This window comes from Drosophila santomea, chromosome 3R, assembly GCF_016746245.2.
Source record: "Drosophila santomea strain STO CAGO 1482 chromosome 3R, Prin_Dsan_1.1, whole genome shotgun sequence".
Classification (NCBI taxonomy): Eukaryota; Metazoa; Arthropoda; class Insecta; order Diptera; family Drosophilidae; genus Drosophila; species Drosophila santomea.
Window position 1 is genome coordinate 25,281,785 of NC_053019.2, and position 26,955 is coordinate 25,308,739.

At 38.8% G+C, this 26,955-nt stretch overlaps 1 protein-coding gene across 6 annotated transcripts in view; it reads left to right on the plus strand.

The window, feature by feature from the left end:
* LOC120453524 (furin-like protease 1, isoforms 1/1-X/2) overlaps positions 1 to 26,955 on the plus strand; it is a 133,029-nt gene that overhangs the window by 37,242 nt on the left and 68,832 nt on the right. For 5 of the 6 annotated variants that reach the window (XM_039638273.2, XM_039638272.2, XM_039638276.2 and 2 more), the window contains 2 exons: positions 5,967 to 6,031; positions 20,217 to 20,243. The gene's annotated coding sequence lies outside the window, so the exon portion shown is untranslated. The remainder of the gene's footprint in view (positions 1 to 5,966; positions 6,032 to 20,216; positions 20,244 to 26,955) is intronic. The other variant, XM_039638275.2, reaches the window with a different exon arrangement.

The following is a 26,955-nucleotide window of genomic DNA, read 5'->3' on the forward strand; positions in this document are numbered from 1 at the left end:
TGTTTAAGTATAATTAAAGCAGCCCCAAGGCGGCGACCAGCGATGCCGAAGATTGAAGTCCCAACAGATCGCTTTTGAAGTTCGTATTTTGAGTGGAGTGAGTGATGAGTGTGCGGAGCGGAGCCAGCTGTTAATCAGTAAGCTTTGATCTCTTACTACTCTGACTAATAGCAGAAGTACACTTAAATAAAATAGTAAAAAGAAGAACTAAAACTGCCTTGTGTTAGATGAACAAATTATATCAACATAACCCGGCTATTGCATGTCTAAAAATGACTCCATGCTTGAAGGCATCAGTATTCCGCATTAATAAACATCACTTTGAACGTATTTCCATTTGACCTGTTTTTTCCAAGATTTTTCACCTATTTTTCCTAGTTTTTCCCCCACCTTCCTTTTTTTTCTTCTTGTAAACGCCCTGAAACGAGCATGTGAGATGGCATCTTCTTCAACACTCTTGAGTTCCAAGTCCTGTTCAAGTTTTCTACTGCAGCATAATTTTCAATTGCTTTGGGGAAAGGCAGAGCCTTCGGTTCAATTCGATTCGATTTTTGCCCAATCCACCGCAAACTGTCAGGTGAGAAGGTAAATGGGCAAATGGGGAAAATTCTCCATTGAAACGTATCCTGCACTGATTTTGCTGCACAAATGAGCAGACCTCGATGTGTCTGAGTTGTCATGTAGAATGGTTGTCAAATCGATGCCATGCAAAATTCCATTTTTGCCTGAACGAAGAGGTTGAAAAGCATTTCTACCTTTTCGGTTTTCGGTCAGAATATTTAATTAGGACAATTGACTTGGCTCTGACTCTGATTCTGACTCCGAGCCCTGCCATTTTGTGACTCAAAATTTGATAAACTCGTTGACGTTTAATTGTTGGGAAATGGTTTTGCATACTAAACACTAACAAATTGAGGTCGTCTTAGAAGTGAAAGAAATGAAAGAACTTCGTGTTTGACACGGAAGAGTATAGATAAACAATACATATATCTTTACTTTAAAGAGTCTTGTCGAAATTTGTCATATAACGGGTGTTTTTTTTAGAGGTATAGAACTTTAAGTTGGCATTACTGTTCAAGATGGCGACCGATTTAACAGCTGTCAAGTGATTTATTCTCAGTTTGGTTTGGCAATTCGTCATGCGTGCTTACAAAATCCAACTCGTGCAAGAATTGAAACCAAACGATCATCAAGCAAGGCGTAGATTCGTCGAATGGGCCCAAAACGAGATTGCTGTTGTTCCCGATTTTTCATAAGCCTCCAAGATCTTGTGATTTAACACCGCTAGACTACTTTTTGTGGGGCTATGTAAAGTCATTGGTCTATGCGGATAAGCCACAAACGCTAAACCATTTGGAAGACAACATTCGCCGTGTTATTGCCGATATACGGCCAAATGTTGGAAAAAGTCATTGCAAATTGGACGTCCAGATTGGACTACATCCGAGCCAGCCGTGGCGGTCATATGCCAGAAATCATATTTAAAATGTAATGCCACAAGATTATCTTTCATGTCAATAAAATTCATGTCAATCGAATAATCCATCGTTGTTTTATTGCAATTTAAAGTTCTATACCTCTAAAAAAAACACCCTATACAATCCATTTAGTAATTAAACCATTTAGTTATGATAATTTAAAGAAAACCCTTGTATATGGCCGCAGAATAAATCATAATTGTGGTTAATTTTCTTCCCACTTACAAACCAAAGGCACAGGCAACACACAAACCCTGTCATCCCCAAAAACAGGCAGAAAAAACCATTTCACATGAAAGCCGCAAACAGATGAAACCAACAGGGAAAGCCAAAAATGAAAGCCAGAAATGAGAGGAAGACCAAAGCCAGCCACAGATTCATTCAGGCATATGAAAAATAATGCGTGTCGTACCAATTTCATTGCACTTTTCCAGACAGCCCTTCATCTCTGTCCTAAAATTGCAGAGAAAAATATATATATTTTTTGTTATATTCTAAATATATATTTTAAATATTTGAGATGCACTTTATCATACGGCATTGCCTCACGCTTAATGATTAATATATTAGTTTGGATTTTTTTGCATATCTCTAAATACATTCATTTTAACCATCAAGCGATGTTTAATTAAAACTTCCTTATAATGTATTGTGCTGTAGGCAATGTTCTGTCTACAATCTGTTTACAAAATACCATGATACATTTTTGTTTACTGTGTGAGGGATTTGATGGACACAGGGCATTGCACAAAAATCTCATTCGGCATTGTAGACTCGACCAGAAACTGGGTTTTGTGACGGATTCCGGGCCAGTTGAAATTAGCATGCATGTGGATATGTGTGAGCGTAATTACCAAAGGCAACAGACGCTCACTCACTCACTTCCCGCTTGACAGACACCAACCACCACCCATACGAGCCAACCACTGACATTTGACCCACCTAAATCAGTGCTGGCATTGCATTATCTTTCTGGGGCGTGGCGCTATCACTTGGCATTAAAATGGCTTGCAGGCTTTCGGGCCAAAAGCTCAATCGCTTGTCAATCATATAATCATAATAATAAAAAAAAAAATCGTGAAAAAGAAACAAAAATTAAGCAAAAAACAACAACCCGGGGCGAGTGGACTTAATTGTTTTTGCTTGTTTTGGCTTTTGTGGTTTTGCATTATTCATGAGAAGGAAGTGGAACAACCCTTTAATCCTCCTCAAATTCACGGGGGAATTCGGTGGGTGCAATTTCCGAGCCCCATCGTCTGTCAACTGCAGTCGGTTTAATGTTTAAGAATAATTCCCCCACTTTTGTTGTCGCCCGGAATTAAGTGAATTGTCAATTTGCTTGTCAATTGCGCATTTACCCCTTGAGGTTGGTCTCGTGGTTTTAAATTTGCGGATACCGCCGCGGCGGTTTCGATGGGTCAGTGTCGGGTCGTAAGGATTGGCTTAAGGGTCGTTTACTTTCGGTTGAATTAGGTCAAAGTTGAAAGAACCTTTTACCGCATATTAGGGGTTGAATTGAAGGCTTAAAAATAATGAGGACTAATCATAACATTTTGGAGAATATCCAGTTTATTAAGAGGTGGGCTAGAAATTTCCTTGATTCGTGCAAATTAGTTAATGAATTATTCGAATTGTATTGATTTCATTTGATATTCGTCATGTATCACATAGCGTGCATTTAATTTGGTTTGTCAATACACATATATATTACATATGAACCACATGCTGTAATCTAATAACCTTTAAAATTATTTTCAACCGCAGACTGCAATTAGTTTGCACTTATACATACATTATTATCTGCTGTCTCTCACCCGAAAATTCTCGGAAAAAAAACAAAGCCAAAACCATGAATGTAGACCGCAAAAATTCCAATTCGCATCCCGTGAACACTTTGCACTATAATCCGTTTAGCCCAGGTATTTGTTTATACAATGGCGGAGGTGAAAAATATAGGAAATATCCAGGCGAACTAAAACCACACATACCAGCCAACTGCCTATGCCGATAACAAATCCCTGTCATATTTATGCTGGGCGTGGAGGTCCTTGCCTGTCGGGAGTGATGCTAGTTGTTTGGGGCAAGTCCTTTGTCAAAATGCGGCTTAAAATATTTTGCGCAAATATTTTCATGACAGGTGCATGAAGCAAATACACCCACAAGCATGCAACCAGAACTGTATTAGTGTCAGGACTTGTGTGGGTATATATACATATATGTATATATATACATATATAGCATACCGCACATCCTGTTTTAGTTTCATAAAATCCGTTAATGAAAGCCAGCTCAACCTAATGGAGATTTATTGTTTTTTCACTTTCTGCCATACGAACTGACTGTCACATTTATTAGATTACGTTACCTGTCTTCTCCTGTCATCATTGTTGAGTTACTTTTCTGGGTTTTGGGTCCACGTTTTTTATCCGACATCATGTGCATGATGTTAATGCGCTAAGTGCAATGCGAATCAAGTGAAAAACCCAAATGATTTATGGCAAGGGGATCACGTGAGCCAAATTTTTATAAATGTATCCAAAATTTAAATAACTTGTGCTTTATTTGGGGATAACGTCCGTGAGTGGCTTTTTAGTTATTGATATTTTTAGAAGGTGACTTAAGTAAAGTTGCATTTATTTAAACGACAAGTCTGTATTTATCAATCAACCTGGGTTTGTTTTGAAATGCTAATCATCTTTGCAAACTACGTGTAAGTAAATTGCTGCTTGTAACTTACTTGCTACACTCCGAAATGTTATCATTCATGGGTGCTTATTATGTATTCAACTTTGATATCTCATTATTGATCGGCAAGTCTGTGTAGACACAAGAAACATGGAGTATGCAAAACCTTTCAAACTAATTAGTATAGCCGGCAATGAGCAGTAATTAAATCATATTCCAAAGACGGCAGCCAAACGAATCTCTACTTTCGCTTCAGTTTGTGCCTGTGTCATCTGCCTCTATCCTTCCATCCTTTGCTATCCTTTCTCTGTTTATTTAAGCCCATCGACAAGGACTTAACCACGCACAGAGACAGAGACAGCTTCAACGATTTGCCTCTGACCTGCTGCAGGAAGATCCAAATGAATGGTTGCCTTCCACCAGGTGAAGAAAGTGGCGAAAGGGGCCTACCACTTGACACACATACACCTACATCCACACATACACATACTGATACAGTTACAGTTACACCAGCGGCCAAGACGGCAAAGTCGACAATGCGCCAAAGTAGAAAAGAGGGTTTGAGGTTAATGGGTGCTCAGTGCTGTCAGGTTTAAGATAGCTATAAAACAAAGTCAAATGAAGAATACATTAGTATATAACTGAGAATATTAAAGGTTTTCCAGATAAATATTTACGTGTCTTTTAAAATGTAAGATTTTCTTTTTATGGTAAAACTGCATTCTGTGTCAGTGTTTGCCTGGATGTCTTTTCTAGCTTTGTTTGCAGATTATTTGGTGCTGCCTTTTTTCGTTTTGTTTGTGACCAACCCCGTTGGCCAAAGGACTTTACCTAATGCTGCGAATAAGACCTGTGCACCAAGCGACTCAGTGATATTTCTTAAATGTTAGGGAAAGTATGTAGAATAGAATGTAGAATCATAAGGAAAAAAATATATATATTAAATAAAAAATTATCTTTAAAATGCTTTTTAGAGAACATAGGCTTATGTAGGTAATATTTCTGCATAGAAAATATAAATTCATATTTTAATATAGATTTTTTTTTTATTCATTTCATAGAGCATGAAAGTCTCGACTTGTTTCAAAAGTAGAATTTGTTTGTGGCAATTGTTGTTGCTTATGTTTGGCATTTAAATTCTAAGCGCCTGTCAGCTTATTGAGTGTGAAAAATCCGGGCAACGGAGCAGAGTTTTCCCTGGATATTGACAAAGAATGGCGAAAAGAGAGTGAAAACTGCAACTCTGTTATTTGATTTGCTTTTGGCTTTCGATTTCAGCTGTCACGTCTTGTCTCCGTGTGGACTTGACTTCCATCGACACCATTCCAATCTACATGGGAGTGTTGCAGTACACTTTATATCGATTGCAGTGGACTTTTCGAATTTAGTTTTTTTTTCCCATGAACTTTGCGTCATTTTTGGTTGGGTTGATGTCACCTTTTAAGTTTTGTACATTACCCCGAAACTTTTTCCTGCACAGAAAGTTTAATGCAAACTGTCGACGAGCACACAAAACTAGGCAACATAATGTTCACATAAAATGATGTGCAAACTACTTTGACACAGGCACGATTAAACAGCAAATGTTAATTTCTGCCGAAAAATATCTGGCTTATCACATTCTAAATAATCATTGGGGAAGAGAATTTTCCCAGTGGTTGCCGTGGGGTCAGAATGTATGCCTTTCCACAAGCTAAACTAATTGAGTCTGCCTTTTCTTTCCCCATCTCGCACTCAAGCTGCCCTGATAATGCCTAAACTTTTTCTCATATACAAATTTTCTCCTTCTGTATTATTTTCTAGTCTGAAGTCGGTCTGAAGTGCTATCCTGGACATTTCGTTTTAGCCGCCGCCTGGCTTCATCTAACGTAAGTCTTAATTTATGCTTAAGAGTGGCCTCAGTTGGGCCAAAATGTCTGGGCTGAAATGAATGAATAACTTTTTAGTCAATGCCATCGAAAAGTTATTTGTTTAGGACAGACAGGCTGTGGCACTGGGGCGGAAAAGACGACCCTAAAGGAAATCAAGAAAACAAAAGCAAAATGATGACAAATGATCAATGATTTTATCGCAGTCAGGAGCGAGTGTCTATGACAGGCCAAAAAGAAAGGAAATATAGTAAAAAAAGGTTAAATAAGATTTGGGAACGGCTAAGAAAAATAATTTTCAAATGACTTTGTCAAAAAGAGCTATGTTATGCAGCTATGCAGCTATGTTATTAAAATTGTACATTTTTGGAAATTTAATTACATAAAAAGAAGGAGGAGTAAAAGAAAAATATACATAAAAGAAATATATTAAATAGTGGAAAATGTCAAAATATATTTTTTGCTCTTGCCACTTCCAGTTTTCTGCTCATTCCACATCGAAGCCGAATATTTGTAAAAAGACCATGAAGAAAAAAGCAAGGAAGTTGTGGGGAATTAGATTTGAATTTTAAGCTTGCCGAAAGCCGAATGCCTTGTTCAACTATCTTTGATGAGCTGCTGCGATGACTGCAAAACAAAAATTATTTTTATTATGCCACCAGAAAGTGATGGCAAATGTAAACAAAGTTCCGGCAGCAGAACAATAAGCGAAGATACTTTGCATAATGAAATGGATTTTGAAATGGAATTGTGTACATAACAAATCCATTCAAATAAATGTTTATTTAAAGTCACGAAATGTCTTTGAGTATCTTTGAGTTTTAGTCAATGTTGGTCAAAAATTAAATCAGCATAGTATAATGCACCTTTCAATCAACACCTGTTTAGATCAAACGTTGAGTCCATTTAATTGTATAACGTTGAAATCGTTTGCTTATGCTGTACCACCCTGCGTATGCGCAATATATTTGTTTTCGGCAATTTTAAAACCATTAAACTAACATTACATAGCCCCGAGTACAGCCACTGAATTATGGCCAATGATTAGAAATAAGGTTGCAAAAAAGTGTACGAAAATAAAAAACAGAAAAAAGAAACCCGGAAAATCCTAGCTCTTAGCCCGAAGTCATAAATTAGTTGTAACCGGAGAGCAAAAAGAAGTGGCGTGGGGGGACTGTAACATAAAAACGTCTGCTTTTGCTATAATTGGCCACATATTTCGCTCGACCCGACCAGGCCCAAAACAAACCAAAAACCAAAGTCAGGTAACGTTAGTCCTGGCTTTTGCCAGTACCCGACATACGGGGATTTGTTACCATTACCAGAGGGGGAAAGGAGGAGAAGGGTGCGCGGTCCTTTTTGGGTTATGCATCCTGTAAACTAGTGCTCTGTTTTCGGCCATATCAATATATGTTTTCCAGAGCATGGACATGCCAACGAGACCCAAACCAAAAATAAAATACAAGCAAATAAAATGGCAACAACTATCCCAGGTTGATGTTTGTTATGGAAATCCGGCCAGGATGGCTGAATGGTAATAATTTTGTAGATAGTTCCGTTGGGTTTCGCCTGTGAATGGAGATTTCGGGATATCACGTAAATGGAAATGAGCCCAAAAGAGATTTTGCTGGATGGCGATGTGACTCGATGAATAAAGATGTGATATTTGAGGCGGAAAAACTAGGGGAAATGAAATGTTTATGTACCTGGAAATATTACTCTTTTTTCAATTCTTTAGAAAATATTTGAACTTTATTTGTTATATACAGTTGCCCATAATTGCGTAATGCTCTTTTATAAATGCCTGACAAAACACATTTGCAAAGTTTGTTTTTCTTGTTCACAACTTCACGTTGGAAAAGCAAAAGTTATGGGAAAAGCAATCAAGGTATAACTTATTGGTTGCAATCCCATGCTTAACCAAGTCAGCACTGAACCTCCTGCTAAAGCAATCAAAGAAAGGGGCCTAGAGCAGATGCAGTGAAAAAGTGACTGCAAGACACACAAATTGGCAAATGCCGATGAGTTTGTTGGTCCTGCAAAGGATCTCGCAGCTGCAGAAAAGCTGGCCCAACTAAAATGCCAATTCAATCGCTCGCAAAAGGAGACACACACGAAAAACACATACAAATTGATAGAGCTTTTTTATTTTACCCCAATATCCATCCTTCTCCATTTTCTTTAAAACATATTGGCAAATGTCATTCGGTAGTCGTTATAAAACAAACACAGACACACAAGTGCAGTTATAAAGACGCATAGACGGCATACACAATGCTCTCTAGTATGCCATTCTAATAATATAAACTTTACATAAATGTTTTCCTTGCAAATAGAAGCGAGCAGCGAAACAGAATGGCTTGAGTGGGTTGCCAGCAAGGGAGAGGGGGTGGTTTATGTGGGGGAGTGGGTGTGTCTGTGTGTGTGTCTTTGTGTGTGTGTGTTTGAGTGTGTTTGCACTGGACGCATCTGCTGAGCTGGCAATCGCATTGCAGTTTGTCAGGCGGCGAGACAGTCAGTCGACACAGTCAAAAAGGCTTTTTATCTCAGAAATAGTTTTGCCATTTCCACGGTATCTACATGGCACAGGAAAATAGTAGACACAGGCTACAGAGAATTGGTTATAAAAGAAGTTATCAAAAAATGTTTTTATTTAACTTTGTCAATACCCTGTCTGTAAACGAACTTCCTAGAACTTCCTTAAAGGCTTCACCTAGTTGTATTATTTTTTTCCACTTTTAGTAACAGGTATCAATCTAAAATGTTTCCCTTTTCTTTCCGAAAATTTGCCGTAGACAAATATTTGGCTTTATTTGCTTTCGGCTTGATGTGTCACACATGTCGTATGATTGATTTATATTACAAAACTCACATTCGGAATTTGTTTCAGTTTTGTGATTTGTGCCTATGCTCTCTATCTATGCTTGCCACAGTTACCATTTCTTTTTTTGTTTAAAATGGAAAAAACTGAAAACTGAACATGGAACCAACCGGAAGTTTGTGACTTATCTTGTTTTCGGCTGTTGCGCTTTTTGATGGTTCTTCCTGAAAAGAAACCAAAATTGAATAATTAATCGGGATTGATTGGATGTTTGATGCGATGTGCAGGGATGTTGAGAGCGGCCGAGCTCTGAAGTTGAGACCACACAATGCAAGTGTCCTTGTGATTGGCCCCCAACATCCGTTCGCCCAACTAATTGAACAGGCTTGAGCTGCTGTCAGACACAGAGCACACACCCAGTCACATAAATAAACATGGCCCAAACAACTCAGGCCACACCTGACCAGTCCTGGCCAATCCCTTGCCTTCCGTTGCCGCATCCACATCCTTGCAATCGCTTCATGTGGGTCATGCCGTATATTGACCACGAAATGGCAAACATTCCCGTGGTTATTTCATAGTTCAAATGTGTGTGGCTTGGGCAAATAAATAATATATAGTATTGTACTGGGACTCCTTCTACATATATACATATGAATTTATGTTCGTAGGTACGTGTGTTGGACGTGGGGAATATGCGGTTTAAATGACAAACTAAATAAAATGAAATACAAAATGGCGCATGGCCAAGTGAAGTCAATGATGCACAACCACATCTTCGAAAAAAAGGGTTTCGAAGGGTATATGTGCTAAAGGAATTAGTAAAGTGGAATTATAAAAAAGCCTGCGTATTTCCTTTAAAGATTAAATATTTGCAGAAGCTTTTATCATTCTAAAAAACCGACATATATAGATATAAATATAGTTAGTGTATTTACCCGAAATGCATAAGTTTTGATTTATCAAGGCAAGGCTTAGAATAATGAAAAATCCTCAAAACAAAACAAATATTTTATTTTATTATTTTTTGTTAAAGAACTCTGAGTGCCTGCCACAAATTGAGGTTTTTCGTGCTGGTTCCCTTGAAAGGCATTTAAAAAAGAAAATATTACACTGTAGCTGAGATGGCTCAATTTATTTTGCAAAAAATAAATAGCATATATCTCCGGAACGATATATTTCCTTTGGTTACATAAATCGCAAATGTGAACCCCTTATTATCCCACAATCTGGGCATTACTTACACCCAACTTTTACTCTAATTGACCACGCCCCTTGCCATTTTTTTGTTGTCAGTGGGTGGCAGTTTGTATTTAACTTCTCGGCTGAGTAATATTTCAGCCATGCTTGAACTGTCCGGTTGATTTATGTCGTGTATGAAGTTGTGTTTTTATTGTTCGCCTTTATATATATATAGGAGCATTGCTATATATATTTTATTGCCAGAGGTAGGCGACGCCAGGTGGCGCCATCTAAAGTGGAACATAAATCTACGGAGTTGAAAGGGTTATAAAAACGAGGCGGAAAGTAATTTGAGGAAAGATCGAGTTCATCTGGGCGGAAAAACTGCGTAATTTCTTTCCGTATGTAACTTAAACTGTTGTACGAATAAAAACACATAATTCTCATAATAGTTGCGCCTGAAAAGGGAAACCAATTAAATGTAAACCCAGCACGAATGGTTGATCACACGGTTTATTATATTGCTGCATACGTTGTGGCGAGTGTCATATATAAAAATGGGGCCCTTTTTCTATTTTTCTTCAGTCCAATTGAGGAACAGATGTGTGAAATTGTCCCTATACCAGGAAGGTGAAAAAATTGAGCAAATAAGACGAAAAGTTGGGGGGAAAAGCAGAAAAGAGTGCCGATGGCGCGAAAAATTCCTGTTCATTATTTATTTTATGTTTTCGCTGGAGGGGCTGGTTTTATTTATTTACCTGTGCATTGGTATTTATTTAGTTTTTCAATTCAATTGAATTTCCATTAACAAATTGCGCACTCTGCTCCTCGTCAGTTCCGCATCAACGTCACCGTCATCGCCAACGCCATTGCCATTGCCATTGCCAAACGAAGTTTCCACATTTTTCTGCTTGTCCAATTTATGGTCAGGTTTTGTTTCCTCTTATTTATTCTGCCGTGTGATCCATATAAAAAACGCTATAAAAATAAATCAACACGTTGTGGATGATCGTTGTGTGTGTGTGTGTGAGTGGAGCAGAATTTTAGATTTTCCCCGAGTCTAAATTATAAATTTAGAAAATAATTGAGAGCAGCTCTTTGTTATGGTTGTATAACAAATTGATGTGAAGTTAAGATTTATTTATTAGTGAATGAATCAGCAATGAATTTCAACTGTCCACTGGTATTTTATTATTTTAAACGTTTACCTACCTAATACTTAAAATAGTTGAACTATGAATTGTCAATAGTAACTTTTACTCACACTACTAACTGGTGAAACTAAGGTTCTGCCTAAGTGTTTGACACATTTTCCATTTGGAAAGTGAAATTCCATTAGCAGCCCGGGAAACCAAATTTCAACACTTTGTGGTGTGGCCAAAGTACTTCACTATCAGTCCTCTGATATCTGACACATACTTCCCCATACTCCGAAGTTCCAGGCCCAAACAAAACCACACCACATCCTCCCACTTTTGAGGACTCTTGAATTATATATTGGCTTCATTACCCATCCAGCCTTGGCCGCCTTACAATCTGGCAAATGTTGTGTTGAGTAGTGGTTATCCTGAGACCAGAAAGGGCGGACTCTTTGACATTCCCATTCAGGCCAGTCGGTTCAAGTCGTTTCCGTTCCATGGAGAGTGAAAATAAATGGCGTGCAACTTGCAAACCAATTAACCCACAAATTTTGCACTCAATTAGCTGTCCTCCTGCCTGCTGCATATATTACACAGTTGAAATAATTTATTTATTACCACGCCCTGACATTTTATCAAGTTTTACTACTGGTGGCCAATGCACTTCCTCTTCTTCCGCCAATTAGCCTGGGCAAAAGCAAATTATTTTCCGCTCTGGCGGAGAAAAAATAATAAATAATTGAATAAGTTACTCATTAGTGTGCCGACTGGCAGTGACTTCTGGGTGGCTGGTTGGTTGGGCACCAAACAAAAGCGGGTGGAGGTGCAAAAGTACAAAAAAAAAAAAAACATTGAAAGCAGTAAAGTACTCACAATATCCTGGTAACTGTCTGCGTGGGTGTCTCTTATCTAACCTTAGCATGCACATTTAGTTGCCTCATCCGCCTTCCCTACTTAACTTCCTTTACCACCCCACTCCACCCCCTGCAAACAAGCAACTCCGGGTCTTCTTGTCTGTCTGTCTGGCTGCGTGAATTTGTCACCATTTTGCTGGCAACCTAAGTTGCACAAACTTGTCGCTGTATCTTTTTCTCTGCCATGGGGTATTATCATATTTTTTATAACAGTAAATGAGCTTTTAAATGGGATATTACAAATGAAGATTTCAAGTGTCTTACAATATATTGCCTCTGAGATAATTTTCTTCTGATAGTTTTGTGATACTTGAAGTTAAGACTACCTTAAGAGTATCTAAATAAACTACTATCTTTTCTGTGTTTTTTTGGTCTGATTTGTTCTCCTTCCTTTGTCCTCGTTTGCTCCGTCATTTATCAATCATAATGCTGAGTAGACTCATTACTGTTTTGCGCTTAGCACTTTGCCTTTGCCCGGCAACGCAACTGCTTTCCCTTGCCATTTTCCTTAAGTTTTCGCTTAACATCTATTCATCTGCCCCCTGCTGTTGCCTTCCCTTCGCCTTCGCCTTTGCGTAATTGCTTTATGCCCTGATTTATGCTTATCTTTAGTCATATTTTTACATTTACCTTTATCACACCATCGTGGATGGTGGGCTGGTAAGGGGGGCGGGAGGAGGCTGCTGGGTCTGGACTGCAAAACGGAGGTTGACCTAATTTCATTGAACTTAATTTTTCCGCTCATGTCTCTGTCAGCAAAAAGCATTTGGTGTGAGGTACATATATATACAGGGGGTTTCTTAATTTAATAAAAGATCCTTAAAACATAAAAACCAAACACCACAATCAAATTAACCCGACTGCACTTTAAATGTTAAAAGTATCGGCTTTTAAAAATAAAGTTTATTAATTTTAGCGGGTACATTACTTAAAGCTTTACAATTTTATAACAAAATATAGTAATTTTTTGATAGTTCTAAAGACCGTACTGGCCACCTTGCACTTACCCTGCAACAATCATCATAAAACAAGCATTAGATAAACTTCAACGAGTCACATCTGTATCCTGTCTTCTACTCACGTTTTTGTGCGAACATTTTGCGAATGAAGAGATTTTTATCAATCAAAGTGACCATCAGGATGCTCATTTTTTCCCCGCCCAAGCTAAATGGGCTGTGTGAACTTCTCAAGATCTCCATCGTTTCAATGCTGAAGCTGGAAAAAAGTTTCCCATGCCCTGCACGTAATGAGGAAGTCACAGCGCAATTAATGTGGCTCATTATTCGTTTTGTTTTGTTTTTGCTTCTCTGCCACATTTCCGCTCTTATCAGTGGGGATACCATGGGAAATATACGCTCACAAGGCGTGAGGAAAGGACATTAGATAACAGCAGAAGTAGCCGAGTTAACATATAGGTTCGTCCAAAGTTGAATATAAATACAATTAAGCCCTACAACCAGTCCTCCCACTCGTTTTTCTTTTCTCTGATATCTATTTCACAGACTGGTATTTGTTTTGTGATGCAGGTCTCAGCATTAATCTGCAGGAATTTAGCTCGAAATTTGTTTTGGCCCAAACTGTGTTACTTTTTAGCTCCATTAAAGCGTGAGAAAGCTGGGTACAGCAGTGAATACAATTGTAACTTGGACAAACTTTAATGCTTTTCTTCCTTTAAGCAGATAAAATAAAGCAATTGTAATGCTTCGAGTGATTTTAAGGCCAAGTGCTGCTCCCTTAGCTTACAAAAGTCTTGTACATCTGTTCAATTTTTCAAATCCAGCCACTAAAATTTTGACTGCAGCTGTACGTGTGCAGCAAGTACATGTGTGAGTGTGTGGGTGTGTGTGTGTGCAGGGTATTGCCGCATACGTGCCTGCAACACCTAAATACATGCAACAATGGCTTACAGCAGCGAAAGAGACAGGAAATGAGGATGAAAGAGCAGCACAGAGATAGAGAGTCAGACAATGCACGATGCTTAAATTGAAATTCTTTGTTTCTTTAAACGTCCCTGGCCCTGACTATCCCAAAGTTTCTATAGCTAAATCTCCTCCTGTCTGACTGACTTGTACGTCGTCGTAACAAAAAGTTCTACGCTGAGCCTTAAAGTATGCTCGGGATTTTTTATATTTAAATAGTTTTTCCCCCATCTGGGGGGAGTGGGTTTGAGTGAATGTGCTGCAGACAAAACAGAAACTTGATGGGCATGTGAGCGTTTGTTGCACATACAATGCGTGCTATGCAGAGGAATTAGAAATGTCGGAGGTAAAACAGAAAATGGAATTGCGAATGCACTTTTTCTTTGCTGTCAGTTGATTATTTTTGAAGAATTGTATGTCCTTTTCTATATAATAAAACAATTATTTCGGGGTATAAACTAACTAGCATATATTGAATAATAACAAGAACTGCAGCCTAATGAAGGTAATTTAGTAATTCAACAAATTTATATTAATATTTCACCAGTTTGCCTAACTTATGAAAATGCAAGAATTTCAGTGATTTTCATTAATTCTCCATAGCTGACAGCAACTGTCTGTCAATTAAAATTTGACAAGTGAAAACTGCACTCAACGCATACAAATTAAGTGACATGCCATGTTTTTGTAATTGGTGTTGTCATTGTCATTGAAATGCATTATTTTGCCATTGCCTGCATTTCAATGACCAAAGAGCTTTTTCCTGCACTCAAAAAACAATGATTGTTCCCACTTTGATTGACAGCTAACACGTCCGAGTATCTAACAAAAACGAATTGAAATTGCCTTGCATATGGTTAAAAATGCATTCAGCTTTGGTAATCATGCAGATTTCCACATATTTTGATGATCCATCCGACAGGAAAACAAAAACTTTTTAATTAAAAGGAATGGAGAGGCGGCACCAAAGTTAAAACAAAAAAAATTTCAAAATTTGCATTTGGATGGCATATAGTATAGCCAAAGGGCACCTGACACTTGTGTCGCTCGGGTGGAAAAACCCTTTTTCCCTCACTTTCTGCTGCATATTAGTCTACTCACTCCGGCAGTTTACGAACACACACGCACACACACTGCTATACATTCTCCTGGCAATTCAATTAGAATCTAGAATCTAGGCAGAGTGCACGTCACATATACACACATTTTAATTAAATAAATTCAGTGTTTGCCCGATGCTTGGGCGCCATAAACATTTTGGCGAAGAAGCATGAAAATGAAAACATTTAACTGCCGGTTATGTTAGTTTGTCCCTTGGGTGGAAGGGCGTATCCGGTATCCGGCTGCTGCTCTGGTTTTGTTTGCATAAAAGCAAGAAAATTGCCCAGCCTGCAGTTTTCCCGAGAAGTAGAAGATGTAGAAGAAGAAATAGCAGCTGGAGGAGGAACTGGAAAAGCAACACATCGTTTTGGAAAACGTCAACAGATTTGCTGTTCAGCCATCATGCAAGTTTTCCCTGCTCACTACTCCACATAATCAAATTTAACCTGTCTGCCAGGAATGAAGGAGCTCCAAATGATGATGATGTGGCATTTGGAAAGTGGTGAAAACCCAACAAAACTCATCCCACTGCAGTATGTCCGAATGCTGCAGTATTTAATTGAACTTCCTACGTACTTACACCTCATGCATTCCGATCTGCAGAACATGCACATCGTAATGAACTGAACCAATTTGCATGTGCTATTCGGGTAATATGAAACCCATGGTAGAGCATAAATTTCTCAGCCCTTGGGCTTAATACTCAGACTTTGCTTGGGTATTTAGAAAACTATTTTCCCAGCAATGTGCATTTACCTACAGCATAATCAAGTTCCTACGTTGCCAGAAGTATGGCAGAAAGTTGAGGTGAGGTATAACTTGCGTAGGCGATTCCATTTCACGATAATTCACTTCCCAAAATTGCTATTTCATATTTCTCATGTATAAAATTCAGCAGAACTCGAATGCTCATCTAAATTTCTCCAGGAATTTTGGCACTTTACCCACCTTTTCCCCCCCAGATGACTGAATTTTGAGTTCTCAAATATTTGCAAAACCCAACAACTTCAATATTTATCCTGCCATCCAGCAATGGCAACTAATTAAGCCATTTTTTATGGCCCACTCTATCGGTTAGCCAACTCAGTGCTGCAGCTGGCCAACACACCATCATCCCAACTGTCTGAAACACCGGAAAATCCACCCGCACCACCGCAGACTACAATGAACGCTAGAATGCGGGTTTTGGGTCTTCATGTTATCCTGCGGCTTTCGGTTTCATAGTAAATTATTATTATTATTATTTTACGGGGTTGAAGGAGGTGGAGTGCCAGTGCCAGTGCCAGCTGCAGTTTCAGTGTTGTGGTTGCGGACAGTGTTGAAATTAAACACTGTAAGCAGATTTCCTAAGCTCGTCCTTTTGCGAATGAAATCAAGTTTCTGGCGAATGGTTTTGTGGCTTCGGTCTTTCAACAAAATTAGTCAACAGCAGATAATTATTTATATTTTGCTGCAAAGGAACAATAACCCAGGCATAATTGCCCGTGGTTGAAGCGTCTAAATTTGTCAATGGTTTCGCCCAAACTTTTTGGAAATTCTTGTGGTCTACAGTCCAAAATATTGATGCTGTTCAGCACTTGCACTGCTGAATACGATATATTTGCATTAGTTTAAATTGCACTGCGCAACTGTGTAGGTTGGTTTTTTCGACGAAATCCGGCTTAAACTTTTGGCTCATTTAAACTTTTGTTTCCACCTGTAGATCGTTTATAAAAATCCCGCCCAGCGCAAACAAAATAGTAATAACGCTTAGTGCTCGCAAAAGTTTACGCGATTAAAATGCGAGAAACGGACTTCAGACCCAAAACGATGGTTTAGCGGACTTCCCTAAAATCCAAAAAAAAGAGAAACTTTGTTAAAGTCTTTAATTTACTGCTTGGTTACCTTTTCATTTCTCCAGTTTGGTTTTTTTTTGTTGTTGTTAGGGCAACCAATCTCGAAATTGCTCAAGTGGCCCCCTGGAACACTTGAGCAAAGGAATAAGTTTAAAGTGTGCTCACAGCACTGCCAAAATGAACGAAATTGAGACCCAGCCGCTTACCTTTATTGTAAGGGATTTACGCCTGAAAGCATGTTAAAAAACAATAACTAGAAGATTTATTGTATGGGCCACCCGGCTGCCGTTGCCTCTGTTTTCATTAATATATGCCCAAAATGGGGCCCTTCGTCTTTCATAAATTTTCGAGGTCAACTGTACCTCTCTGCATGCGAAATGTTTGCAGAGGCCTCTTTCTTAAACGGTGTTTTTTCCTTACCCTTATGATTATTGTCAGTTAGTCGGTGGACTAATTCGTATTTATAACTTACGAACAGGAGAGAAATATGGCCGATTATCTGCGCCAATTGCCCTTTAGCTAAGATGAAACTGCAATTAAAATTAAATGGATTTCTTTTTCGGCAAATAAAAAACCTTCATATAAATGTTCTCAACCAACACTGAAATTTATATAAGCGTTGCTACCACTGGTGATAAATAGCTTTTACCAACACTGGTTAAATAAATCCGCATTCACACTGCTCATATATCTCTGTCGGTTTAATTGTTATCCATCTAAAGCAAAATGATTAAATCTGGCAAACACCGTACAGCTAAATTGAAGAGGTAGTAACTTTTCCGCAAGTCAACTTCGAGCTTAATCATCCGTGCTTAAGTGGGGGAGATTTAGATGCTGTGGTCTATCAGCTAGACAAATCCCTGAGGCAAATATCATTTTAACAATGGCATTAAATGAATTTGCATAATTAGCTGCAGCTTAGTCAAGTGCTAGGACACCCCACGACCAACTTCCATTTATCCACGCTTTTCGCTCCCCTTGTGGCTTCGGTTGGTCCTGTGGCTATGATGCATGTGTGACATTAGCTTAGACACGTTATGCCAAATGTATTCACAGTGGGTGTGCCAGGACTGGGGGGAAATCCAGAGTAACTGGGGATGCTTAAGTTGAATTGTGAGATTTATGTGGTCCAAGGGATCTACTTCAATGTGAGGGAAAAATAATTAAACCGGCATGATTATTGTGCCATCTATAATGCGCATAGCTATGCTTTGTTGCCAAGGATCGATTTTAGTGATTTCCGATTATGTTTACAGTCAACTGCGCACTTTGCATCAATTGGAAATGCATTTAACGAGAAAAATCCAGCTAAATCTGCATCTTAATTTATAAATCAAGCTTAAGCGAATCAAGTGAACAGCAATTTGCGAACTAATTAATTATGGAAAAGCAGCAAAACGCATGCAAATAGAATGCGCTTAAGATGAAATCGCCGGCAGTTAAATGAGATTGCCATAAATCTCTCAACGGCAATGGGGGGAAGCGAAAGGACTTTGGACCAAGTTGGTCGAGTGAAAGTGAGATGTGAAAAGTTTAAAGGCCAAGTTAAGTCAACTCCTTGGCCAAGCATGTTTAGCAAAGTTCATTAAGCACTTAACAAACAGAGCGCACCAAGGGAACTTAATGTGCTTTGGCGTAATTCAACTAAACAAAGTACCAAAGTTCTTAGCCCAGTTTTCCTCGGTAGAGGGGAAACGAGATGGCCTGCTGCATAGATGAAAATCAAATGCGGTCATATCCCCACACACACTCTCTTCCCGAAAAGGACACCCCCATACCCACACACACACACACACAATCACACACTCTAACCTATGTGTGCACATTCCACCCATACATGCAGGTTGAATGTTTTGGTCATTCAGCAGCGTCCTGGCATTTTTGCATTTACCGTCATCGTCCTCCGTCAGTGGCTGTAAAACTGCCACAGGACAATGTTGTGGATGCGACGGTGGATCCTCCTAGTTTGGACACTTTAAAAACAGGTTTACGAAGATAATAATAATATTATTTGGAGTTTGTAATTATCAAACTAAAGAAACTGGGATGTTGAACAAACCCTAGTTATTTCGCTTATTCTTTTATATGTAGTAAAACAAATATTTCAAAGGCTAAATATTATTGACCCAATTGCTGGGTTACTTCATATGCTTTCGGATTCGAAAAGTTTATTTTCGAGTGCACAAGGATGGCAGATTGTAGCCAGCGAGAAGGTTCAGGGGACACAGTTTGTTCAAGCGAACATTGTTAGCCTGCGGCCAAAAGGCTTTCAAAGTTTTCGTGGTTTGGCTGCCAAAGGGTGGTAAAGGGTGGCAAGATGGGCCAAGGGGTAAGGGGCAAGGGGTGAGGGGTAAAGGGAAGCTGCTCTGAATTATTGCCAAACATGGTGGGTGGGCTGGTCCTGGCCCCGCAGAAAGGGGCAACCAATCGGCCGATGGTCTTTTGCCAAAGGATAAAAAAAAAAAGTTAATTGGCAAATGGCCAAATGAGTTCAAATTGAAGTTGGCTCAAAAGACAGGAAAAGCGGGTGAGCAAACTTGATTCATTCCGAATGAATTCAGTTCGAATGAAAGAAATAGTTGAAACTGCTGAAACTTCTGAAGAGGTTGAAGTTCGGAATTTATTTTTTAATTTTAAATGGCTTTACATTACTAACTTACTATATGAATACAGAAACCTTAGGTGAAACAAGAAATCTATTTTAATACATTAATACAAATATGACTGACATAAGGCATCAACATCAGAAAACCCCGAACCCCAAATTGTCATTGATAAATTTAGCCCGGCTGTCAACGCCTTTTTGTGGATTTCCCCGTTTGTCTTGTTGCTATTTTTAATATGCATCCCATTTGGATTTCGTTTACCCAGATACAGATACTTAGATACTGATCTATATATACATATATATATGTATATGTATCTTTTTGCCTACTTCTCTTTGTTACTTTGAGCGACATATTTTACTGCTTTTGCCCTCTTTTTCTACCTTTTCATTCTGTTTTTTTCTCTGCCATCTTGGCCATTACCATTAGCATAAAATTGCTGCTGTTTCGCTGTCCATTTTGGGTATCCTGCACTTGGAAAGCTTCTCTAATTACGCTCTTAAAACAAAAAAGTTAATGCATTAAAAATAGCTCGTTAAATGTTTCCCCCCAGCAGCTCAATGACAACTTTCTTGAATTTATTATTTCTAAGCATTTTGCTCATGCAACAGACTCATAGCATAAGTATTCAAAAATCTTTAATAATTTCTATATTTATTTCTTTGCAGATCCAATTAATTGAAATAGTACATTTGGTAAGTTTTGCAACTTTGCTTCAATTGGATTTGAATTTCAGCCTTGGTTGTATGCAAAAATATTTCTCTCAAGGACACAACTAACTAAATTGTACTGGTATTTCTCATAAACCTTTGGGCTTAAATTTAATTTGGACAATGTATAAAGAAAGTTCAAGCTCTTAAAGTGTGAATAAAACTTCCTAAGAATTTAGCTGCTTCAACAAAATGCAGGAAATGGTTTGGCAAATGATTTGAACTTTTGCATCGTGCATTATGCTGACCTCAAAACTCATTAACTATGCTTTTTTGGGGGCGAATTCGAGCAATTTAGCGCCACAGAATATGCATTCCTTTTCGGGCTCTAATTGCTGGCATTTGGCATCCGAAAATTTGCCTGCCCAATGAAGCATGCCACCCAAATCCCCTTTCCACCACGATTAAGCAAAAGATGAAGGAAAATGCAGTCGAAGCGCTGGGAAAAATGTAATTTAAAACTTTGTGCGACGTTGGCGCGAAAATACTTTTCTCTTTGCTTCGTTTTTTTCTATGATTAAACGACATTAGGTGTGCTTATCTCAGCTCAAAATCAGTGGCACCCGCCAACCCGCATCTATGTGAAATGCCAAATTAGAGCGCCAACTTTTGATGCAACAGTGCGATTGGATGTTTGGCATTTGGGGTTGATTTGAACATGTACTCGCTTTGAAAATTGCATTCGGAAAATGCCTTTGGTTCGAAATTTCGGCGTTTGCTTAATTAACTGCTCTTATTGATTCTGGACGTGGCTTAAACCACGCACACAAGCTGGCTAATTGCCATTTGGTTTGAACCATTTCGTAGCATACTTTTGTGGGTCGCAAATATTGATCTACCTTTCTAGCATCAGTTTATTATATTTTCAAAATGAAATTACTTGCTACTTTACCATTAAATTAATTTAATAAAAAAGTTATTAAGAACCATTTTATGTGCCTCAGTAATTAGTTAAACCACAAAAAATGGTCCACATTTCATTTGTATTTGCATTTGGCTACAGTTTAATCAACATTTAGTTATGCTGGCATTATGACTGTTTTCCTATAGACAGGAAATCAAATTAACCACATCTTGCCCAAGCACTCAATACTAACTCAATTAATTAATATCGGACCGTGACCCCTTCACCAATTATTCACCCATCAAACATGCTGAACAAAACCGCACGAATATGGCTGATGAAAGCGTTGGTAAGTGGGCTAATGGCTTGATTGTCCAAGGTACCGGCCACTCAAACTCGTCCGGCTTCGGATATTGGTCCACCTAAACAATTGTCAATTAAATTTTGCTCCTGCTGCCCGGTGGTGGTTATAAATGCCAAGACACGTTCGATGCGGTGGTGGAATTTTCAATCGGTTAACACCCCCAAACCCCAGCCCCATACCCCCAGCCCACTCGCCAGGACCTTCCACCCACCAGAGGTCTGTAGACGCGTCCCTAATTTGCATTAAAAGGTGCGCCATCTGGTTGCACCCCTTTTGGCCACCGGCAACTGGAAGCTGGAAGCTAAAAGCTGGCAACCAACTGTTGCTCAACCGGGTAATCAGTGGCAAAGAGGGGGCGAGGGTTGTGGCACGCATAACAGGCATTCGGGCATTGCAACCCTTCAGCAGTTGTTGATTTAATTTTATAATTTTAACGCACAATTTCCACAATAAATTTCCATTGTGGGGAGCCATGATTTGCGGGTAAATGCCTGTTGTCCTGGGAAATCATTTCGCAAATGGAATAAATTACTCACTGATCGGTGCTTGCAGCTAGAAAATAGTTTTCACCAAAATGAATTTATTATTTGACACGATTTCCAATCAACGTGAACGGCCATCAAATTGGCTAATTAAAGATGTGCGGTAACTACTTTTTTTTTAGATTTACACCAAAGCCACTTTCTATGTAGATTATCACGTGTGGGTGCTGCATAAAAATATTTAGTCAAGTGTTCGATTTCGAATTGAATGGGCAAAAATTGTGACACACTTGAGGTCTGAGCACAGAACCCATTGGAACATTTGTTTTTTCCTTTTATTTTGACAAAAATTGAAATTTAATTTCCTAATTGAACGGTTTTGCCATGTGCTTGCTTCTTCTCCCCCCGCCCACCACTGGCAATTCCAATTTAATTGAAAATTTATCGGTTGCATTTGCATATGCTACGTTCGCTGTCTCTCTCTCTGAAATTGACATTCCCAACATGCACTTGTGGACCTTTCAAAGCCAAAAAATTGTTACGAATTGGATTTCTTCCTTTTTCCGACTTTCTTGTAAAGTGGAAAGGAAACTTGTTTCTTTTATAGCCAGATATTCAAACAATTTTGTACTAGAGAACAAATTAAATGGGATACGACATATCTAAATCTTAGGAAACTGGCTTGTAAAAAGAATTTCCATACTGAAGAAGGGTTTTTTATATTTTGTTTAGAGAAATCAAGTAAAAATGGTCCATATAAAAGCGTCTGAAGAACGTTTAACTTATGGTCTCTGCCTTTCAATTTTCGACTGCAGCTGCATATGCTGGTCTTAATAATACATTCGGCTTATTGCGGTGCCCTTTTTCACTCCGCCCCCCTGCGCATTTAATTTGCCATTGACAACGTGAAAAACTTCACATGGCATCGCTGAAATATTTGCGTGGCTCTCACCCTGCCATTTCCTCCGACGCTTTCATCAACATTAAATGACTGCGGCGCTTAATTGAGATGGTCGTGGGTGTGGGTGTTGGTGTGAGTGCGGGTTTGGCTCGCTTATTAATTTATTTTTTATGTTTAATAACAGGCGCAAGGCAGTGGCGCCATTGCAGAGTGTGACGCCAAAAAAAACAGAAAAATCGCATAAAAAACGAGACAAAAATGTGGTTCGATAAAGCAGCAAGCCAATGACAATGACATTGTGAAGAGGTTGTAAATTAATACATCAACAGCAAACCGAGCTGGCATGCGCCACCCACCAGGTCATCATTATCTATCGCGTTTGTTTATCGTTGTTTATGTCCAGAGAGCCGAGTAATAGGTTCATAAATTTCCCCCCCATTTTCACGGAATAATTTCCGAATTGCGGCGTCGCAGGTTTCCTGTTTTTAAATGCAAGGCAGCACTTAAAGCCCTTTCGGGTGCAAAGAGCCACTTCTGTGTGGATTATGGATATCGTTAGCTTGCCTGTGTTCCCTCGCCTCATTTGGCGGTCGTTTAATTAATAGCAAGCTGATTAATTAGTGTTTGTGTGCGATATCCTTGGCCGCTGGGGAGCTGCAGGCAGCTGTGGGGGGAGTCACTCCGGAGTTGCTGGGGAATGCATTTCCGGGCTTAAACTGCACGAAATTGCATTATTTGCATCTACTGCCATGTAAAAGCTTATACTGGCAATGCAAATTGCCATTAATTTCATTAGTTGATTGTCGTCATGGCAATTCCCTTTGTGGATTTTATAATTGCCCGAACCGCAGCGAAACGATGGTGGAAAAATTGTAAAGTATGGGAACATGAACATGAACTAAGTGGAAATATGCATATGGTGCCGGCTAATAAATTAATTGGAGTGGGTGTGAAAATGGCGAAATTCTGTTTGTTTTGCGGTGGCTGATAAGTGCATATTCCCTTTGCACTTCAAACCATTGATTGCATTTAATTAAATAACGTTAGTTGTACATTTTACTCAGCCAGTTATAGAATAAATAAACATTTATATACTCGTTACTCGTAGGGTAAAAAGGTATACTAGATTCCCTCAAAAATATATAAAATATTGATATGACATTTCAAAAATATTTTATGATTATAAATATTTCGTAAACAAATTCATCAAATAAATGCCATTTTTTTCAAACTCAACAGAGCCCGTAAAACTTCTTCTTTGCCTTTCGTTTTTCGCGTTATTTTCCTTCTTTCCCTTATTTCATTATCCTTCAGCAATCGCTTTGCTGCAATCGAAACTTTTCAGATTACCCTAGACCAAAGCGAAGGAGCAAACAAATTTTTATATGGAATTATATTGCATTTTTATTACCTACCGCACATAAATTTTGTTTGTCACAGCAGCCGCCGGGCACGTAACATTTTAAAAAACAATTTTGCCTTGATACAATTTCTTGTATTATCACCAAAAATGTATGCAAACACACGAACTTGGCCAAAAGCAGGCGGCAGCGGAAAAGAAGACCGTTCAAAGGGGCGTATGGGCAATTTTATTTGCATGCTTGCGTTTCAACCGTTGCCCTGCGGCTCCTTATCACTTTATATACGACTGGGTGTGAGTGCGAGTGTGTGTGTCAGTGAGTGAGTGTGTGTGTGTGTGTGCCGGAAGAGAGCCTCGATGGTGTGTGTAAGATATGGATTTGCTGGGAACGGGGACTCCCAATCGCGCAGGCAATCAAACTCGATGTTCCGGAACACGTATACGCCACCGTTAACTCAAATGTAATGAAAATGAGAAAAGGGTAAATTGATATAATCCGTTTTTGAGCTATGAGCATCACAAATAAATAATATCAATACAAAAACCGGTTGCTTTAAATTCTAATTTGGTTAGTTTAAATTTCGAATGAAATGCCATTTCTCAATTAAAAAAGCTGGTAAGAAAAGCTGTAGATATTGTGCATAATTTACATTCCTTACCTTTCTACTCGCACATAAAATACACAAAACAGACAGGAACGTAAATAATGCCAGACTTTTTTTTTTATCGTATATCAGCGTAAAATGGAGGGAAATCGGAGTGAGTGTGTGTGCGTTTAAAATTATATACATATTATACAGCCTGGGGAAAGTTGTTGTTTATTGTCTGACAAGGTGGCGCCGCTTTAATGCGTTTTCATGCCTTATTTAAAATGATTTTCCGTTTACCACTCATGAAATTACTTTCATTTATTGCTTTTGTTTGTTTTTTATTTCGTACATGAAATACAGTGTCGCATAAAATTCCTCTATCCTCCCACCTGTTGCCAAGTTACATTTTTGAAAAAATTCATTATTAAATTTCCGAAGAATGTGATGTGAGAGAAAGTAACCGCAAAATAAAAACTCAATATGTGCGAAAGGGGCGGGACATTCAATTAATGGACTGGAATGGCACACACACACACACACTTACACAGAGTAACCGAGTTGAATTAGTGGCAAACGGCAAAAGACAAACATCAATGTGTGAGTGTGCTGAGCGAGGGAGGGCGATGGCAGATGAATGGAGTGAGCGAGAGAGGACGATGGCCAATTCCCAGGACTCAAAGGAAGCCAAAGCCCCAGAAAAACGCCCTCGAGGCTCTTGAAGACAAAAGCGTAAAAGGAAAAACTCGAACATCTCAAAAGGAAGCCGAGCTATAGGGAGTGGCAGGAAAAGCATGACAGCTCAGCATATTCTGAAATGGGTAGAGTCGTTAGGTTGGTTCTTGGCAGGTCTACGAAATGGACACACACTAATGAGCGATACATATGCAGATTTGGTCAACATAATAGAAATATACTGCATAAAACAAAAAACTTTGTGTTGCCTTAAAAAATCATTTAACACTCTAAAAGATGTTTCGTATATCTAAAGTATTTTTATATTTCCTTAAGGTTCATGCCTGCACATATACTAACATTCCCCTTGAATAGAACTTTCAATGCACTGCTACTGCATAAGCATATAAAGTATATTTGTATATCATTAAGGTTCAAGTCTACACATAAATTAATATTCCCATTGAATACTCATAGTCCTTCAAATGCACTGGTATTGCATAAGCAAACGATTAAGGATAAGACATTGCGGCTGATATCACAGACATATACAATTGCTTCAATAGCCGGAGAGAGAAATCAATGTCAGTATGACGCCCTTTGATGTTGTGGGCGTGCCCGGGGCGAAAGTAAACTGAATCTTATGTGTAATTGAATGTGTGCCTGTGTTTGCTGGGGGTTTTCCACTAAGCTCCCTAAAACCGCCCTCGACTGTGTATGGGATTGTTTAGCATAAGTTTCTTACATCCCATTTCCGGCCCCGCCTTCCATCTCTTTATGCAAATGCGTTGGCACTTTATTGCTTTTATTTATGTAATTTGTAGCATCTTCTTGTCATTTACGAAGACAAACATTTGCATTTTCCAACTTAGTTCGAGTGGGAATTCCGCAAAATAGCAAAAAGTTTGCGCTTGCTTTTTAATGTCATTTTGCTGGCAACTTGGAGAGAGCTTTGGAATTTATTGTTGCAGCCAAAAACCCGCGGAAAGTATTTGAGATATTTTTAAGATGCCATTTTATTGACATCAAATTATTCTCTTTAATAGTTCTTAAGTATTTTTTTATTCTAATGGCAACTTTCTAAAGTACTCAGATCTAAATTTATAAGAGAAGCTTTCTTCAGAATAGAATACTGAGTCAATTAGACGCCCCTTTTTATTTTCCACACACTGAAAATGTCTGCCGCAAACATATTTATGCTAGTCAGCAAACTCCTTAAAATGGAGCAAAGGAAAACTGGGAAAAGGAAAACATACTGATAGAAAGAAGAGCTTGAGGAAAAACGGAAAAGAACAGATGGCAGTCAGACAAGAAGGCAGGCAGGACCTTCCTATGTTTTATTGTTATGGCGATGTGTGTTATCCTTTTGTGTCGCCAAGCCTTTTCCTCGTTCGTCTGGCTTCCAATCGAGTTGTGGATCCGGATTCTCAGACACAATCTGAAACAGAATCAACGCCAGAATCTGAAACTGAACCTTAGCCTCT